Source organism: Megalopta genalis, unplaced genomic scaffold, assembly GCF_051020955.1.
Source record: "Megalopta genalis isolate 19385.01 unplaced genomic scaffold, iyMegGena1_principal scaffold0033, whole genome shotgun sequence".
NCBI classification, from domain to species: domain Eukaryota; kingdom Metazoa; phylum Arthropoda; class Insecta; order Hymenoptera; family Halictidae; genus Megalopta; species Megalopta genalis.
In genome coordinates this window covers 1,417,453-1,440,000 of record NW_027476102.1, presented here as the reverse complement: position 1 = coordinate 1,440,000, position 22,548 = coordinate 1,417,453, and the positions used below count along the sequence as shown (strand labels likewise).

At 30.0% G+C, this 22,548-nt stretch overlaps 1 non-coding gene across 1 annotated transcript; it reads left to right on the top strand.

The window, feature by feature from the left end:
- Window positions 1-223: 223 nt before the first annotated feature.
- On the top strand, window positions 224-378 carry LOC143261068 (5.8S ribosomal RNA). Its single transcript, XR_013035293.1, has one exon. It is a non-coding gene; the product is annotated as a 5.8S ribosomal RNA (ribosomal RNA).
- The last annotated feature ends 22,170 nt before the right edge of the window (window positions 379-22,548 follow it).

Genomic DNA, 22,548 nt, shown 5'->3' with positions numbered 1-22,548 from the left:
AGAAAACAGTGGTTTTGGATTTGCTCGTACATATATATATGGTTTCGACGGAAATATCTCGTTCTTTAAGGGACAATTATGTCGTCGTACGACGACTCCCGAATCTCCTTCGCGCGCTGGTTCGAGCTCTTCGGGTATCGGCTTGTTCCGAAATATAACACAAAAAAATGTGGTGGATAGCAAATACACATTATATATATATGAGAGAATAAAAGGGAAAAATTACCCTGAACGGTGGATCACTTGGCTCGTGGGTCGATGCAGAACGCAGCTAATTGCGCGTCAACGTGTGAACTGCAGGACACATGAACATCGACATTTCGAACGCACATTGCGGTCCACGGATACAATTCCTGGACCACGCCTGGCTGAGGGTCGTTTACGTACTTATAAACTGCTTGCGTTGATGGCACTTGTTGCCTATATACGTACGAGCGAATGATGGGCGCTTCGTCGGCGTTTGTCGCGGTCCTATGAATATTGAGAAATTTTACGTACGTCTAACAGTCTTCGAGAGAGATGGAAATCGTGTTCGAACTAGCGTGAGTGTGGAAGGCGGTGTCGTGTGTCGTATATGTTTTATATACGTCCGCCCGTCTGAAACACCGCTTCGAAGCGGTGACAAAATCTTTTTCGGGACGATTCGTATTCGTAGAACTATCGAGATTTCACTGGTACATTTTCAACGCGCTCCCGACGTCGCCTGAAATGAAACGAGATGGGTTTAACCCACGAAAGCGTACTACACGAGTCTGTCCTATGTGAAGACTGTGTACAGAGATCGAACGAACGCATGAAAGAAATTGAACGAAAGAACACATAACCCGCAAAAATATAGAGTAGAATTGTGACCGTTGCTTCGAATTTGAATTTATATGTATATATATATCATAGCCCCAGGGAGTGGAACCTATGAGTGTGGAAGGATGTCTCTTACCGTTATGTTGCCAGAGGAAAAAAGTCTCTCTCTTCGTACGACACATTTGTGTACGAATTGTATCGATGGCTATATCGATCCGATGTTGCACATATTCTGAGTAAAGCTGAGTGACCCTTCACTCAAATGAACAAATGAACAAATGAACAAATGAAAAAATGAAAAAATGAAAAAATGAACAAATGAACAAATGAACAAATGAACAAATGAACAAATGAACAAATGAACAAATGAACAAATGAACAAATGAACAAATGAACAAATGAACAAATGAACAAATGAACAAATGAACAAATGAACAAATGAACAAATGAACAAATGAACAAATGAACAAATGAACAAATGAAAAAATGAAAAAAATGAACATATGAGCAAACGAACAAATGAACAAATGTGCGAATAGACAAATGAACGAATGAACAAATAAACACATGAACAAATGAACAAATGAACAAATGAACAAATGAACAAATGAACAAATGAACAAATGAACAAATGAACAAATGAACAAATGAACAAATGAACAAATGAACAAATGAACAAATGAACAAATGAACAAATGAACAAATGAACAAATGAACAAATGAACAAATGAACAAATGAACAAATGAACAAATGAACAAATGAACAAATGAACAAATGAACAAATGAACAAATGAACAAATGAACAAATGAACAAATGAACAAATGAACAAATGAACAAATGAACAAATGAACAAATGAACAAATGAACAAATGAACAAATGAACAAATGAACAAATGAACAAATGAACATATGAACATATGAACAAATGAATAAATGAACAAATGAACAAATGAACAAATGAACAAATGAACAAATGCACAAATGCACAAATGAACAAATGAACAAATGAAAAAATGGACAAATGTACAAATGAACGAATGAACAAATGAACAAATGAACAAATGAACAAATGTACAAATGAACAAATGAACAAATGAACAAATGAAAAAATGAACAAATGAACAAATGAACATATGAACAAATGAACAAATGAACAAATGAACAAATGAACATATGAACAAACGAACAAATGAACAAGATGAGAAATGAACAAATCAACTATTGAACCAACGAAGAAATGAACAAATTAAAATATTGAACAAATGAACAAATGAACAAATGAAAAAATGAAAAAAATGAACATATGAGCAAACGAACAAATGAACAAATGTGCGAATAGACAAATGAACGAATGAACAAATAAACACATGAACAAATGAACAAATGAACAAATGAACAAATGAACAAATGAACAAATGAACAAATGAACAAATGAACAAATGAACAAATGAACAAATGAACAAATGAACAAATGAACAAATGAACAAATGAACAAATGAACAAATGAACAAATGAACAAATGAACAAATGAACAAATGAACAAATGAACAAATGAACAAATGAACAAATGAACAAATGAACAAATGAACAAATGAACAAATGAACAAATGAACAAATGAACAAATGAACAAATGAGCAAAATGAGCAAAAGGAACAAAGGAACAAATGAACAAATGAACAAATGAACAAATGAACAAATAAACAAATGTACAAATGAACAAATGAACAAATGAACAAATGAACAAATGAACAAATGAACAAATGAACAAATGAACAAATGAACAAATGAACAAATGAACAAATGAACAAATGAACAAATGAACAAATGAACAAATAAACAAATGAACAAATGAACAAATGAACAAATGAACAAATGATCAAACGAACAAACGAACAAACGAACAAATGGACAAATGAACAAATGAACAAATGAACAAATGAACAAATGAACAAATGAACAAATGAACAAATGAACAAATGAACAAATGAACAAATGAACAAATGAACAAGTGAACAAGTGAACAAATGAACAAATGAACAAATGAACAAATGAACAAATGAACAAATGAACAAATGAACAAATGAACAAATGAACAAATGAACAAATGAACAAATGAACAAATGAACACATGTACAAATGAACAAATGAACAAATGAACAAATGAACAAATGAACAAATGAACAAATGAACAAATGAACAGATGAACAAATGAACAAATGAACAAATGAACAAATGAACAAATGAACAAATGAACAAATGAACAAATAAACAAATGAACAAATGAACAAATGAACAAAGGAACAAATGAACAATTGAACAAATGAACAAATGAACAAATGAACAAATGAACAAATGAACAAATGAACAAATGAACAAATGAACAAATGAACAAATGAAAAAATGAACAAATGAACAAATGAACAAATGAACAAATGAACAAATGAACAACTGAACAAATGAACAAATGAACAAGTGAACAAGTGAACAAATGAGCGAATAGGCAAATGAACGAATGAACAAATGAACAAATGAACAAATGAACAATTGAACAAATGAACAAATGAACAAGTGAACAAATGAACAAATGAACAAACGAACAAACGACCAAACGAACAAATGAACAAATGAACAACTGAACAAATGAACAAATGAACAAATGAACAAATGAACGAATGAACAAATGAACAATTGAACGAATGAACAAATGAACAAATGAGCGAACGAACAAATGACCAAATGAACAAATGAACAAATGAACAAATGAACATATGAACAAATGAACAAATGAACAAATGAACAAATGAACAAATGAACAAATGAACAGATGAACAAATGAACAAATGAACAAATGAACAAATGATCAAATGATTAAATGAACGAATGAACAAATTGTCGAATAGACAATCGAACGAATGAACAAATGAACAAATGAACAACTGAACAAATGAACAAATGAACAAATGAACAAATGAACAAATTAACAAATTAACAAATTAACAAATGAACAAATGAACAAATGAACAAATGAACAAATGAACAAATGGACAAATGAACAAATGAACAAGTGAACAAATGAACAAATGAACAAATGAACAAATGAACAAATGAACAAATGAACAAGTGAACAAGTGAACAAATGAACAAATGAACAAATGAACAAATGAACAAATGAACAAATGAACAAATGAACAAATGAACAAATGAACAAATGAACACATGTACAAATGAACAAATGAACAAATGAACAAATGAACAAATGAACAAATGAACAAATGAACAAATGAACAAATGAACAAATGAACAAATGAACAAATGAACAAATGAACAAATGAACAAATGAACAAATGAAGAAATGAAGAAATGAAGAAATGAAGAAATGAACAAATGAACAAATGAACAAATGAACAAATGAACAAATGAACAAATGAACAAATGAACAAATGAACAAATGAACAAATGAACAAATGAACAAATGAACAAATGAACAAATGAACAAATGAACAAATGAACAAATGAACAAATGAACAAATGAACAAATAAACAAATGAACAAATGAACAAATGAACAAATGAACAAATGAACAAAGGAACAAATGAACAATTGAACAAATGAACAAATGAACAAATGAACAAATGAACAAATGAACAAATGAACAAATGAAAAAATGAACAAATGAACAAATGAACAAATGAACAAATGAACAAATGAACAACTGAACAAATGAACAAATGAACAAGTGAACAAATGAACAAATGAGCGAATAGGCAAATGAACGAATGAACAAATGAACAAATGAACAAATGAACAAATGAACAATTGAACAAATGAACAAATGAACAAATGAACAAATGAACAAATGAACAAACGAACAAACGACCAAACGAACAAATGAACAAATGAACAAATGAACAAATGAACAAATGAACAAATGAAAAAATGAACAAATGAACAAATGAACAAATGAACAAATGAACAAATGAAAAAATGAACAAATGAACAAATGAACACATGTACAAATGAACAAATGAACAAATGAACAAATGAACAAATGAACAAATGAACAAATGAACAAATGAACAAATGAACAAATGAACAAATGAACAAATGAACAAATGAACAAATGAACAAATGAACAAATGAACAAATGAACAAATGAACAAATGAACAAATGAACAAATGAACAAATGAACAAATGAACAAATGAACAAATGAACAAATGAACAAATTAACAAATAAACAAATGAACAAATGAACAAATGATTAAATGAACGAATGAACAAATTGGCGAATAGACAATCGAACGAATGAACAAATGAACAAATGAACAACTGAACAAATGAACAAATGAACAAATGAACAAATGAACGAATGAACAAATGAACAATTGAACGAATGAACAAATGAACAAATGAGCGAACGTACAAATGACCAAATGAACAAATGAACAAATGAACATATGAACAAATGAACAAATGAACAAATGAACAAATGAACAAATGAACAGATGAACAAATGAACAAATGAACAAATGAACAAATGAACAAATGATTAAATGAACGAATGAACAAATTGGCGAATAGACAATCGAACGAATGAACAAATGAACAAATGAACAACTGAACAAATGAACAAATGAACAAATGAACAAATGAACAAATGAACAAATTAACAAATTAACAAATTAACAAATGAACAAATGAACAAATGAACAAATGAACAAATGAACAAATGGACAAATGAACAAATGAACAAATGAACAAATGAACAAATGAACAAATGAACAAATGAACAAAGGAACAAATGAACAATTGAACAAATGAACAAATGAACAAATGAACAAATGAACAAATGAACAAATGAACAAATGAACAAATGAACAAATGAACAAATGAACAAATGAACAAATGAACAAATGAACAAAGGAACAAATGAACAATTGAACAAATGAACAAATGAACAAATGAACAAATGAACAAATGAACAAATGAACAAATGAACAAATGAACAAATGAACAAATGAACAAATGAACAAATGAACAAAAGAACAAATGAACAAATGAACAAATGATCAAATGAACAAATGAACAAATGAACAAATGAACAAATGAACAAATGAACAAATTAACAAATTAACAAATGAACAAATGAACAAATGAACAAATGAACAAATGAACAAATGAACAAATGAACCAATGAACAAATGAACAAATGAACAAATGAACAAATGAACAAATGAACAAATGAACAAATGAACAAATGAACAAATGAACAAATGAACAAATGAACAAATGATCAAATGAACAAATGAACAAATGAACAAATGAACAAATGAACAAATGAACAAATGAACAAATGAACAAATGAACAAATGAACAAATGAACAAATGAACAAATGAACAAATGAACAAATGAACAAATGAACAAATGAACAAATGACCAAATGAAAAAAGTGAACAAGTGAACAAATGAACAAATGAACAAATGAACAAATGAACAAATGAACAAATGAACAAATGAACAAATGAACAAATGAACAAATGAACAAATGAACAAATGAACAAATGAACAAATGAACAAATGAACAAATGAACAAATGAACAAATGAACAAAGGAACAAATGAACAATTGAACAAATGAACAAATGAACAAATGAACAAATGAACAAATGAACAAATGAACAAATGAACAAATGAACAAATGAACAAATGAACAAATGAACAAATGAACAAATGAACAAATGAACAAATGAACAAATGAACAAATGAACAAATGAACAAATGAACAAATGAACAACTGAACAAATGAACAAATGAACAAATGAACAAATGAAGAAATGAAGAAATGAAGAAATGAAGAAATGAACAAATGAACAAATGAACAAATGAACAAATGAACAAATGAACAAATGAACAAATGAACAAATGAACAAATGAACAAATGAACAAATGAACAAATGAACAAATGAACAAATGAACAAATGAACAAATGGACAAATGAACAAATGAACAAATAAACAAATGAACAAATGAACAAATGAACAAATGAACAAATGAACAAAGGAACAAATGAACAATTGAACAAATGAACAAATGAACAAATGAACAAATGAACAAATGAACAAATGAACAAATGAAAAAATGAACAAATGAACAAATGAACAAATGAACAAATGAACAAATGAACAACTGAACAAATGAACAAATGAACAAGTGAACAAATGAACAAATGAGCGAATAGGCAAATGAACGAATGAACAAATGAACAAATGAACAAATGAACAAATGAACAATTGAACAAATGAACAAATGAACAAATGAACAAATGAACAAATGAACAAACGAACAAACGACCAAACGAACAAATGAACAAATGAACAAATGAACAAATGAACAAATGAACAAATGAAAAAATGAACAAATGAACAAATGAACAAATGAACAAATGAACAAATGAAAAAATGAACAAATGAACAAATGAACACATGTACAAATGAACAAATGAACAAATGAACAAATGAACAAATGAACAAATGAACAAATGAACAAATGAACAAATGAACAAATGAACAAATGAACAAATGAACAAATGAACAAATGAACAAATGAACAAATGAACAAATGAACAAATGAACAAATGAACAAATGAACAAATGAACAAATGAACAAATGAACAAATGAACAAATGAACAAATGAACAAATGAACAAATGAACAAATGAACAAATGAACAAATTAACAAATAAACAAATGAACAAATGAACAAATGATTAAATGAACGAATGAACAAATTGGCGAATAGACAATCGAACGAATGAACAAATGAACAAATGAACAACTGAACAAATGAACAAATGAACAAATGAACAAATGAACGAATGAACAAATGAACAATTGAACGAATGAACAAATGAACAAATGAGCGAACGTACAAATGACCAAATGAACAAATGAACAAATGAACATATGAACAAATGAACAAATGAACAAATGAACAAATGAACAAATGAACAGATGAACAAATGAACAAATGAACAAATGAACAAATGAACAAATGATTAAATGAACGAATGAACAAATTGGCGAATAGACAATCGAACGAATGAACAAATGAACAAATGAACAACTGAACAAATGAACAAATGAACAAATGAACAAATGAACAAATGAACAAATTAACAAATTAACAAATTAACAAATGAACAAATGAACAAATGAACAAATGAACAAATGAACAAATGGACAAATGAACAAATGAACAAATGAACAAATGAACAAATGAACAAATGAACAAATGAACAAAGGAACAAATGAACAATTGAACAAATGAACAAATGAACAAATGAACAAATGAACAAATGAACAAATGAACAAATGAACAAATGAACAAATGAACAAATGAACAAATGAACAAATGAACAAATGAACAAAGGAACAAATGAACAATTGAACAAATGAACAAATGAACAAATGAACAAATGAACAAATGAACAAATGAACAAATGAACAAATGAACAAATGAACAAATGAACAAATGAACAAATGAACAAAAGAACAAATGAACAAATGAACAAATGATCAAATGAACAAATGAACAAATGAACAAATGAACAAATGAACAAATGAACAAATTAACAAATTAACAAATGAACAAATGAACAAATGAACAAATGAACAAATGAACAAATGAACCAATGAACAAATGAACAAATGAACAAATGAACAAATGAACAAATGAACAAATGAACAAATGAACAAATGAACAAATGAACAAATGAACAAATGAACAAATGATCAAATGAACAAATGAACAAATGAACAAATGAACAAATGAACAAATGAACAAATGAACAAATGAACAAATGAACAAATGAACAAATGAACAAATGAACAAATGAACAAATGAACAAATGAACAAATGAACAAATGACCAAATGAAAAAAGTGAACAAGTGAACAAATGAACAAATGAACAAATGAACAAATGAACAAATGAACAAATGAACAAATGAACAAATGAACAAATGAACAAATGAACAAATGAACAAATGAACAAATGAACAAATGAACAAATGAACAAATGAACAAATGAACAAATGAACAAATGAACAAAGGAACAAATGAACAATTGAACAAATGAACAAATGAACAAATGAACAAATGAACAAATGAACAAATGAACAAATGAACAAATGAACAAATGAACAAATGAACAAATGAACAAATGAACAAATGAACAAATGAACAAATGAACAAATGAACAAATGAACAAATGAACAAATGAACAAATGAACAAATGAACAAATGAACAACTGAACAAATGAACAAATGAACAAATGAACAAAGGAACAAATGAACAATTGAACAAATGAACAAATGAACAAATGAACAAATGAACAAATGAACAAATGAACAAATGAACAAATGAACAAATGAACAAATGAACAAATGAACAAATGAACAAATGAACAAATGAACAAATGAACAAATGAACAAATGAACAAATGAACAAATGAACAAATGAACAACTGAACAAATGAACAAATGAACAAGTGAACAAATGAACAAATGAGCAAATAGGCAAATGAACGAATGAACAAATTGGCGAATAGACAATCGAACGAATGAACAAATGAACAAATGAACAACTGAACAAATGAACAAATGAACAAATGAACAAATGAACAAATGAACAAATTAACAAATTAACAAATTAACAAATGAACAAATGAACAAATGAACAAATGAACAAATGAACAAATGGACAAATGAACAAATGAACAAATGAACAAATGAACAAATGAACAAATGAACAAATGAACAAAGGAACAAATGAACAATTGAACAAATGAACAAATGAACAAATGAACAAATGAACAAATGAACAAATGAACAAATGAACAAATGAACAAATGAACAAATGAACAAATGAACAAATGAACAAATGAACAAATGAACAAATGAACAAATGAACAAATGAACAAATGAACAACTGAACAAATGAACAAATGAACAAGTGAACAAATGAACAAATGAGCGAATAGGCAAATGAATGAATGAACAAATGAACGAGTAGACAATCGCACAAATGAACAAATGAACAAATGAACAAATGAACAAATGAACAAATGAACAAATGAATAAATGAACAAATGAACAAATGAACAAATGAACAAATGAACAAATGAACAAAGGAACAAATGAACAATTGAACAAATGAACAAATGAACAAATGAACAAATGAACAAATGAACAAATGAACAAATGAACAAATGAACAAATGAACAAATCAACAAAAGAACAAATGAACAAATGAACAAATGATCAAATGAACAAATGAACAAATGAACAAATTAACAAATGAACAAATGAACAAATGAACAAATGAACAAATGAACAAATGAACAAATGAACAAATGAACAAATGAACAAATGAACAAATGAACAAATGAACAAATGAACAAATGAACAAATGAACAAATGAACAAATGAACAAATGAACAAATGAACAAATGAACAAATGAACAAATGAACAAATGAACAAATGAACAAATGAACAAATGATCAAATGAACAAATGAACAAATGAACAAATGAACAAATGAACAAATGAACAAATGAACAAATGAACAAATGAACAAATGAACAAATGAACAAATGAACAAATGAACAAATGAACAAATGAACAAATGTACAAATGAACGAATGAACAAATGAACAAATGAACAAATGAACAAATGAACAAATGAACAAATGAAGAAATGAACAAATGAACAAATGAACAAATGAACAAATGAACAAATGAACAAATGAACAAATGAACAAATGAACAAATGAACAAATGAACAAACGAACAAATGAACAAATGAACAAATGAACAAATGAGCGAATAGGCAAATGAACGAATGAACAAATGAGCGAATAGACAATCGCACAAATGAACAAATGAACAAATGAACAAATGAACAAATGAACAAATGAGCAAATGAGCAAAATAAGCAAAAGGAACAAATGAACAAACGAACAAATGAACAAACGAACAAATGAACAAATGAACAAATGAACAAATGAACAAATGTACAAATGAACAAATGTACAACTGAACAAATGAACAAATGTACAAATGAACAAATGTACAACTGAACAAATGAACAAATGAACAAATGAACAAATGAACAAATGAACAAATGAACTAATGAACAAATGAACAAATAAACAAATGAACAAATGAACAAATGAACAAATGAACAAATGAACAAATGGACAAATGAACAAATGAACAAATGAACAAATGAACAAATGAACAAATGAACAAATGAACAATTGAACAAATGAACAAATGAACAAATGAACAAATGAACAAATGAACAAATGAACAAATGAACAAATGAACAAATGAACAAATGAACAAATGAACAAATGAACAGATGAACAGATGAACAAATGAACAAATGAACAAATGAACAAATGAACAAATGAACAAATGAACAAATGAACAAATGAACAAATGAACAAATGAACAAATGAACAAATGAACAAATGAACAAATGAACAAATGAACAAATGAACAACTGAACAAATGAACAAATGAACAAGTGAACAAATGAACAAATGAGCGAATAGGCAAATGAATGAATGAACAAATGAACGAGTAGACAATCGCACAAATGAACAAATGAACAAATGAACAAATGAACAAATGAACAAATGAACAAATGAATAAATGAACAAATGAACAAATGAACAAATGAACAAATGAACAAATGAACAAAGGAACAAATGAACAATTGAACAAATGAACAAATGAACAAATGAACAAATGAACAAATGAACAAATGAACAAATGAACAAATGAACAAATGAACAAATGAACAAAAGAACAAATGAACAAATGAACAAATGATCAAATGAACAAATGAACAAATGAACAAATGAACAAATGAACAAATTAACAAATTAACAAATGAACAAATGAACAAATGAACAAATGAACAAATGAACAAATGAACAAATGAACAAATGAACAAATGAACAAATGAACAAATGAACAAATGAACAAATGAACAAATGAACAAATGAACAAATGAACAAATGAACAAATGAACAAATGAACAAATGAACAAATGAACAAATGAACAAATGAACAAATGAACAAATGAACAAATGATCAAATGAACAAATGAACAAATGAACAAATGAACAAATGAACAAATGAACAAATGAACAAATGAACAAATGAACAAATGAACAAATGAACAAATGAACAAATGAACAAATGAACAAATGAACAAATGTACAAATGAACGAATGAACAAATGAACAAATGAACAAATGAACAAATGAACAAATGAAGAAATGAACAAATGAACAAATGAACAAATGAACAAATGAACAAATGAACAAATGAACAAATGAACAAATGAACAAATGAACAAATGAACAAACGAACAAACGAACAAACGAACAAATGAACAAATGAACAAATGAACAAATGAACAAATGGACAAATGAACAAATGAACAAATGAACAAATGAACAAATGAACAAATGAACAAATGAACAATTGAACAAATGAACAAATGAACAAATGAACAAATGAACAAATGAACAAATGAACAAATGAACAAATGAACAAATGAACAAATGAACAAATGAACAAATGAACAAATGAACAGATGAACAGATGAACAAATGAACAAATGAACAAATGAACAAATGAACAAATGAACAAATGAACAAATGAACAAATGAACAAATGAACTAATGAACAAATGAACAAATAAACAAATGAACAAATGAACAAATGAACAAATGAACAAATGAACAAATGGACAAATGAACAAATGAACAAATGAACAAATGAACAGATGAACAGATGAACAAATGAACAAATGAACAAATGAACAAATGAACAAATGAACAAATGAACAAATGAACAAATGAACAAATGAACAAATGAACAAATGAACAAATGAACAAATGAACAAATGAACAAATGAAAAAATGAACAAATGAACAAATGAACACATGAACAAATGAACAAATGAACAAACGAACAAATGAACAAATGAACAAATGAGCAAATGAGCAAAATAAGCAAAAGGAACAAATGAACAAACGAACAAATGAACAAACGAACAAATGAACAAATGAACAAATGAACAAATGAACAAATGTACAAATGAACAAATGTACAACTGAACAAATGAACAAATGTACAAATGAACAAATGTACAACTGAACAAATGAACAAATGAACAAATGAACAAATGAACAAATGAACAAATGAACTAATGAACAAATGAACAAATAAACAAATGAACAAATGAACAAATGAACAAATGAACAAATGAACAAATGGACAAATGAACAAATGAACAAATGAACAAATGAACAAATGAACAAATGAACAAATGAACAATTGAACAAATGAACAAATGAACAAATGAACAAATGAACAAATGAACAAATGAACAAATGAACAAATGAACAAATGAACAAATGAACAAATGAACAAATGAACAAATGAACAAATGAACAGATAAATAACTTTTTTACATAGGGATTAAGCATTTAGAACGATACATTGTTTAAAATAAGGGCACTTTACTCTTGACATTTTACGGTTTTTTCAATTTTCTGAAAAATCCTATCATTAGATTTTTTTAAAAATACGATATTCTTGCTTAACTAACGTTTCTACATAGGGATTAAGCATTTAGAACGAAATCTAATGTAGGAAAATGGTACTTTACTCTTGATCGGTACGTTGGGACTTTGAAAATATTCGGGCGTTCCAATCGCTCGTCTGTTGCATCATAGCGCGTCTCGGCGCAATCGACCGATTCGCTCGACCCATTATTTTCGATTTACGGCTAAAATAAATTTTTCTAATTTTTTTCAATAACATATTCTTGCTTAAATAACTTTTTTACATAGGGATTAAGCATTTAGAACGATACATTGTTTAAAATAAGGGCACTTTACTCTTGACATTTTACGGTTTTTTCAATTTTCTGGAAAATCCTATCATTAGATTTTTTTAAAAATACGATATTCTTGCTTAACTAACGTTTCTACATAGGGATTAAGCATTTAGAACGAAATCTAATGTCAGAAAATGGCACTTTACTCTTGACATTTTTCGGTTTTTTCAATTTTCTGGAAAATCCTATCATTAGATTTTTTTAAAAATACGATATTGTTGCTTAACTAACGTTTCTACATAGGGATTAAGCATTTAGAACGAAATCTAATGTAGGAAAATGGTACTTTACTCTTGATCGGTACGGTGGGACTTTGAAAATATTCGGGCGTTCCAATCGCTCGTCTGTTGCATCATAGCGCGTCTCGGCGCAATCGACCGATTCGCTCGACCCATTATTTTCGATTTACGGCTAAAATAAATTTTTCTAATTTTTTTCAATAACATATTCTTGCTTAAATAACTTTTTTACATAGGGATTAAGCATTTAGAACGATACATTGTTTAAAATAAGGGCACTTTACTCTTGACATTTTACGGTTTTTTCAATTTTCTGAAAAATCCTATCATTAGATTTTTTTAAAAATACGATATTCTTGCTTATCTAACGTTTCTACATAGGGATTAAGCATTTAGAACGAAATCTAATGTCAGAAAATGGCACTTTACTCTTGACATTTTTCGGTTTTTTCAATTTTCTGGAAAATCCTATCATTAGATTTTTTTAAAAATACGATATTCTTGCTTAACTGACGTTTCTACATAGGGATTAAGCATTTAGAACGAAATCTAATGTAGGAAAATGGTACTTTACTCTTGATCGGTACGTTGGGACTTAGAAAATATTCGGGCGTACGCGGCGCGCTCGGCGCTTTGAACAACTCCGGTGTCCCCATTATTTTCGATTTACGGCTAAAATAAATTTTTCTAATTTTTTTCAATAACATATTCTTGCTTAAATAACTTTTTTACATAGGGATTAAGCATTTAGAACGATACATTGTTTAAAATAAGGGCACTTTACTCTTGACATTTTACGGTTTTTTCAATTTTCTGAAAAATCCTATCATTAGATTTTTTTAAAAATACGATATTCTTGCTTAACTAACGTTTTTACATAGGGATTAAGCATTTAGAACGAAATCTAATGTAGGAAAATGGCACTTTACTCTTGACATTTTTCGGTTTTTTCAATTTTCTGGAAAATCCTATCATTAGATTTTTTTAAAAATACGATATTCTTGCTTAACTAACGTTTTTACATAGGGATTAAGCATTTAGAACGAAATCTAATGTAGGAAAATGGTACTTTACTCTTGATCGGTACGTTGGGACTTTGAAAATATTCGGGCGTTCCAATCGCTCGTCTGTTGCATCATAGCGCGTCTCGGCGCAATCGACCGATTCGCTCGACCCATTATTTTCGATTTACGGCTAAAATAAATTTTTCTAATTTTTTTCAATAACATATTCTTGCTTAAATAACTTTTTTACATAGGGATTAAGCATTTAGAACGATACATTGTTTAAAATAAGGGCACTTTACTCTTGACATTTTACGGTTTTTTCAATTTTCTGAAAAATCCTATCATTAGATTTTTTTTAAAATACGATATTCTTGCTTAACTGACGTTTCCACATAGGGATTAAGCATTTAGAACGAAATCTAATGTAGGAAAATGGCACTTTACTCTTGACATTTTTCGGTTTTTTCAATTTTCTGGAAAATCCTATCATTAGATTTTTTTAAAAATACGATATTCTTGCTTAACTAACGTTTTTACATAGGGATTAAGCATTTAGAACGAAATCTAATGTAGGAAAATGGTACTTTACTCTTGATCGGTACGTTGGGACTTTGAAAATATTCGGGCGTTCCAATCGCTCGTCTGTTGCATCATAGCGCGTCTCGGCGCAATCGACCGATTCGCTCGACCCATTATTTTCGATTTACGGCTAAAATAAATTTTTTCATTTTATTCAATAACATATTTTTGCTTAGATAACTTTTTTACATAGGGATTAAGCATTTAGAACGATATAATGTTTAAAATAAGGGCACTTTACTCTTGACATTTTACGGTTTTTTCAATTTTCTGAAAAATCCTATCATTAGATTTTTTTAAAAATACGATATTCTTGCTTAACTAACGTTTCTACATAGGGAATAAGCATTTAGAACGAAATCTAATGTCAGAAAATGGCACTTTACTCTTGACATTTTTCGGTTTTTTCAATTTTCTGGAAAATCCTATCATTAGATTTTTTTAAAAATACGATATTGTTGCTTAACTAACGTTTCTACATAGGGATTAAGCATTTAGAACGAAATCTAATGTAGGAAAATGGTACTTTACTCTTGATCGGTACGGTGGGACTTTGAAAATATTCGGGCGTTCCAATCGCTCGTCTGTTGCATCATAGCGCGTCTCGGCGCAATCGACCGATTCGCTCGACCCATTATTTTCGATTTACGGCTAAAATAAATTTTTCTAATTTTTTTCAATAACATATTCTTGCTTAAATAACTTTTTTACATAGGGATTAAGCATTTAGAACGATACATTGTTTAAAATAAGGGCACTTTACTCTTGACATTTTACGGTTTTTTCAATTTTCTGAAAAATCCTATCATTAGATTTTTTTAAAAATACGATATTCTTGCTTATCTAACGTTTCTACATAGGGATTAAGCATTTAGAACGAAATCTAATGTCAGAAAATGGCACTTTACTCTTGACATTTTTCGGTTTTTTCAATTTTCTGGAAAATCCTATCATTAGATTTTTTTAAAAATACGATATTCTTGCTTAACTGACGTTTCTACATAGGGATTAAGCATTTAGAACGAAATCTAATGTAGGAAAATGGTACTTTACTCTTGATCGGTACGTTGGGACTTTGAAAATATTCGGGCGTTCCAATCGCTCGTCTGTTGCATCATAGCGCGTCTCGGCGCAATCGACCGATTCGCTCGACCCATTATTTTCGATTTACGGCTAAAATAAATTTTTCTAATTTTTTTCAATAACATATTCTTGCTTAAATAACTTTTTTACATAGGGATTAAGCATTTAGAACGATACATTGTTTAAAATAAGGGCACTTTACTCTTGACATTTTACGGTTTTTTCAATTTTCTGGAAAATCCTATCATTAGATTTTTTTAAAAATACGATATTCTTGCTTAACTAACGTTTCTACATAGGGATTAAGCATTTAGAACGAAATCTAATGTAGGAAAATGGTACTTTACTCTTGATCGGTACGTTGGGACTTTGAAAATATTCGGGCGTTCCAATCGCTCGTCTGTTGCATCATAGCGCGTCTCGGCGCAATCGACCGATTCGCTCGACCCATTATTTTCGATTTACGGCTAAAATAAATTTTTCTCATTTTATTCAATAACATATTCTTGCTTAGATAACTTTTTTACATAGGGATTAAGCATTTAGAACGATATAATGTTTAAAATAAGGGCACTTTACTCTTGACATTTTACGGTTTTTTCAATTTTCTGAAAAATCCTATCATTAGATTTTTTTAAAAATACGATATTCTTGCTTAACTAACGTTTCTACATAGGGATTAAGCATTTAGAACGAAATCTAATGTCAGAAAATGGCACTTTACTCTTGACATTTTTCGGTTTTTTCAATTTTCTGGAAAATCCTATCATTAGATTTTTTTAAAAATACGATATTGTTGCTTAACTAACGTTTCTACATAGGGATTAAGCATTTAGAACGAAATCTAATGTAGGAAAATGGTACTTTACTCTTGATCGGTACGGTGGGACTTTGAAAATATTCGGGCGTTCCAATCGCTCGTCTGTTGCATCATAGCGCGTCTCGGCGCAATCGACCGATTCGCTCGACCCATTATTTTCGATTTACGGCTAAAATAAATTTTTCTAATTTTTTTCAATAACATATTCTTGCTTAAATAACTTTTTTACATAGGGATTAAGCATTTAGAACGATACATTGTTTAAAATAAGGGCACTTTACTCTTGACATTTTACGGTTTTTTCAATTTTCTGAAAAATCCTATCATTAGATTTTTTTAAAAATACGATATTCTTGCTTATCTAACGTTTCTACATAGGGATTAAGCATTTAGAACGAAATCTAATGTCAGAAAATGGCACTTTACTCTTGACATTTTTCGGTTTTTTCAATTTTCTGGAAAATCCTATCATTAGATTTTTTTAAAAATACGATATTCTTGCTTAACTGACGTTTCTACATAGGGATTAAGCATTTAGAACGAAATCTAATGTAGGAAAATGGTACTTTACTCTTGATCGGTACGTTGGGACTTAGAAAATATTCGGGCGTACGCGGCGCGCTCGGCGCTTTGAACAGCTCCGGTGTCCCCATTATTTTCGATTTACGGCTAAAATAAATTTTTCTAATTTTTTTCAATAACATATTCTTGCTTAAATAACTTTTTTACATAGGGATTAAGCATTTAGAACGATACATTGTTTAAAATAAGGGCACTTTACTCTTGACATTTTACGGTTTTTTCAATTTTCTGAAAAATCCTATCATTAGATTTTTTTAAAAATACGATATTCTTGCTTAACTGACGTTTCCACATAGGGATTAAGCATTTAGAACGAAATCTAATGTAGGAAAATGGCACTTTACTCTTGACATTTTTCGGTTTTTTCAATTTTCTGGAAAATCCTATCATTAGATTTTTTTAAAAATACGATATTCTTGCTTAACTAACGTTTTTACATAGGGATTAAGCATTTAGAACGAAATCTAATGTAGGAAAATGGTACTTTACTCTTGATCGGTACGTTGGGACTTTGAAAATATTCGGGCGTTCCAATCGCTCGTCTGTTGCATCATAGCGCGTCTCGGCGCAATCGACCGATTCGCTCGACCCATTATTTTCGATTTACGGCTAAAATAAATTTTTCTAATTTTTTTCAATAACATATTCTTGCTTAAATAACTTTTTTACATAGGGATTAAGCATTTAGAACGATACATTGTTTAAAATAAGGGCACTTTACTCTTGACATTTTACGGTTTTTTCAATTTTCTGAAAAATCCTATCATTAGATTTTTTTAAAAATACGATATTCTTGCTTAACTAACGTTTCTACATAGGGATTAAGCATTTAGAACGAAATCTAATGTAGGAAAATGGTACTTTACTCTTGATCGGTACGTTGGGACTTTGAAAATATTCGGGCGTTCCAATCGCTCGTCTGTTGCATCATAGCGCGTCTCGGCGCAATCGACCGATTCGCTCGACCCATTATTTTCGATTTACGGCTAAAATAAATTTTTCTAATTTTTTTCAATAACATATTCTTGCTTAAATAACTTTTTTACATAGGGATTAAGCATTTAGAACGATACATTGTTTAAAATAAGGGCACTTTACTCTTGACATTTTACGGTTTTTTCAATTTTCTGGAAAATCCTATCATTAGATTTTTTTAAAAATACGATATTCTTGCTTAACTAACGTTTCTACATAGGGATTAAGCATTTAGAACGAAATCTAATGTCAGAAAATGGCACTTTACTCTTGACATTTTTCGGTTTTTTCAATTTTCTGGAAAATCCTATCATTAGATTTTTTTAAAAATACGATATTCTTGCTTAAATAACGTTTCTACATAGGGATTAAGCATTTAGAACGAAATCTAATGTAGGAAAATGGTACTTTACTCTTGATCGGTACGTTGGGACTTTGAAAATATTCGGGCGTTCCAATCGCTCGTCTGTTGCATCATAGCGCGTCTCGGCGCAATCGACCGATTCGCTCGACCCATTATTTTCGATTTACGGCTAAAATAAATTTTTCTCATTTTATTCAATAACATATTCTTGCTTAGATAACTTTTTTACATAGGGATTAAGCATTTAGAACGATATAATGTTTAAAATAAGGGCACTTTACTCTTGACATTTTACGGTTTTTTCAATTTTCTGAAAAATCCTATCATTAGATTTTTTTAAAAATACGATATTCTTGCTTAACTAACGTTTCTACATAGGGATTAAGCATTTAGAACGAAATCTAATGTCAGAAAATGGCACTTTACTCTTGACATTTTTCGGTTTTTTCAATTTTCTGGAAAATCCTATCATTAGATTTTTTTAAAAATACGATATTGTTGCTTAACTAACGTTTCTACATAGGGATTAAGCATTTAGAACGAAATCTAATGTAGGAAAATGGTACTTTACTCTTGATCGGTACGGTGGGACTTTGAAAATATTCGGGCGTTCCAATCGCTCGTCTGTTGCATCATAGCGCGTCTCGGCGCAATCGACCGATTCGCTCGACCCATTATTTTCGATTTACGGCTAAAATAAATTTTTCTAATTTTTTTCAATAACATATTCTTGCTTAAATAACTTTTTTACATAGGGATTAAGCATTTAGAACGATACATTGTTTAAAATAAGGGCACTTTACTCTTGACATTTTACGGTTTTTTCAATTTTCTGAAAAATCCTATCATTAGATTTTTTTAAAAATACGATATTCTTGCTTAACTGACGTTTCCACATAGGGATTAAGCATTTAGAACGAAATCTAATGTAGGAAAATGGCACTTTACTCTTGACATTTTTCGGTTTTTTCAATTTTCTGGAAAATCCTATCATTAGATTTTTTTAAAAATACGATATTCTTGCTTAACTAACGTTTTTACATAGGGATTAAGCATTTAGAACGAAATCTAATGTAGGAAAATGGTACTTTACTCTTGATCGGTACGTTGGGACTTTGAAAATATTCGGGCGTTCCAATCGCTCGTCTGTTGCATCATAGCGCGTCTCGGCGCAATCGACCGATTCGCTCGACCCATTATTTTCGATTTACGGCTAAAATAAATTTTTCTCATTTTATTCAATAACATATTCTTGCTTAGATAACTTTTTTACATAGGGATTAAGCATTTAGAACGATATAATGTTTAAAATAAGGGCACTTTACTCTTGACATTTTACGGTTTTTTCAATTTTCTGAAAAATCCTGTCATTAGATTTTTTTAAAAATACGATATTCTTGCTTAACTAACGTTTCTACATAGGGATTAAGCATTTAGAACGAAATCTAATGTCAGAAAATGGCACTTTACTCTTGACATTTTTCGGTTTTTTCAATTTTCTGGAAAATCCTATCATTAGATTTTTTTAAAAATACGATATTCTTGCTTAACTGACGTTTCTACATAGGGATTAAGCATTTAGAACGAAATCTAATATAGGAAAATGGTACTTTACTCTTGATCGGTACGTTGGGACTTAGAAAATATTCGGGCGTACGCGGCGCGCTCGGCGCTTTGAACAGCTCCGGTGTCCCCATTATTTTCGATTTACGGCTAAAATAAATTTTTCTCATTTTATTCAATAACAGATTCTTGCTTAGATAACTTTTATACATAGGGATTAAGCATTTAGAACGATATAATGTTTAAAATAAGGGCACTTTACTCTTGACATTTTACGATTTTTTCAATTTTCTGAAAAATCCTATCATTAGATTTTTTTAAAAATACGATATTCTAGCTTAACTAACGTTTCTACATAGGGATTAAGTATTTAGAACGAAATCTAATGTCAGAAAATGGCACTTTACTCTTGACATTTTTCGGTTTTTTCAATTTTCTGGAAAATCCTATCATTAGATTTTTTTAAAAATACGATATTCTTGCTTAACTAACGTTTCTACATAGGGATTAAGCATTTAGAACGAAATCTAATGTAGGAAAATGGTACTTTACTCTTGATCGGTACGTTGGGACTTTGAAAATAGTCGGGCGTTCCAATCGCTCGTCTGTTGCATCATAGCGCGTCTCGGCGCAATCGAGCGATTCGCTCGACCCATTATTTTCGATTTACGGCTAAAATAAATTTTTCTCATTTTATTCAATAACATATTCTTGCTTAGATAACTTTTTTACATAGGGATTAAGCATTTAGAACGATATAATGTTTAAAATAAGGGCACTTTACTCTTGACATTTTACGGTTTTTTCAATTTTCTGAAAAATCCTATCATTAGATTTTTTTAAAAATACGATATTCTTGCTTAACTAACGTTTCTACATAGGGATTAAGCATTTAGAACGAAATCTAATGTCAGAAAATGGCACTTTACTCTTGACATTTTTCGGTTTTTTCAATTTTCTGGAAAATCCTATCATTAGATTTTTTTAAAAATACGATATTCTTGCTTAACTAACGTTTCTACATAGGGATTAAGCATTTAGAACGAAATCTAATGTAGGAAAATGGTACTTTACTCTTGATCGGTACGTTGGGACTTTGAAAATATTCGGGCGTTCCAATCGCTCGTCTGTTGCATCATAGCGCGTCTTTTTTTTTTTTTTGTTTAATGTGGGGGAAATCTGCTGGTCAGACACCCCCGTCCCGCCCGAGGGGCGGGGCGGGGGTAGTGCGGGTTTTGACCCGCTAAAACCCCCACGGCGGCCTAGGGCGCTGGCGAGTAGCGGGGGAGCCACGGGAACTCTTACAGAACACAACCGCGGCTCCCCCTCGCCCGGCCGGCCACCAGGATGGAATGGCGATGGCCGGCCGCGTCCCGTGGGGGAGATTTATACTCCCCCCATGAATCATCTTGCTTCGGCGGTGCGGGGGACCGCACCCCACACCGCCTCGTCCTCCCAATATGGGGAGGACAGCTTCTGTTGGGGGGGGTGGCGGGCGGCGGGCAATTAAACCAGTAATCTGGTACACCCGCCGCCCGCCTATTCTCATCTGC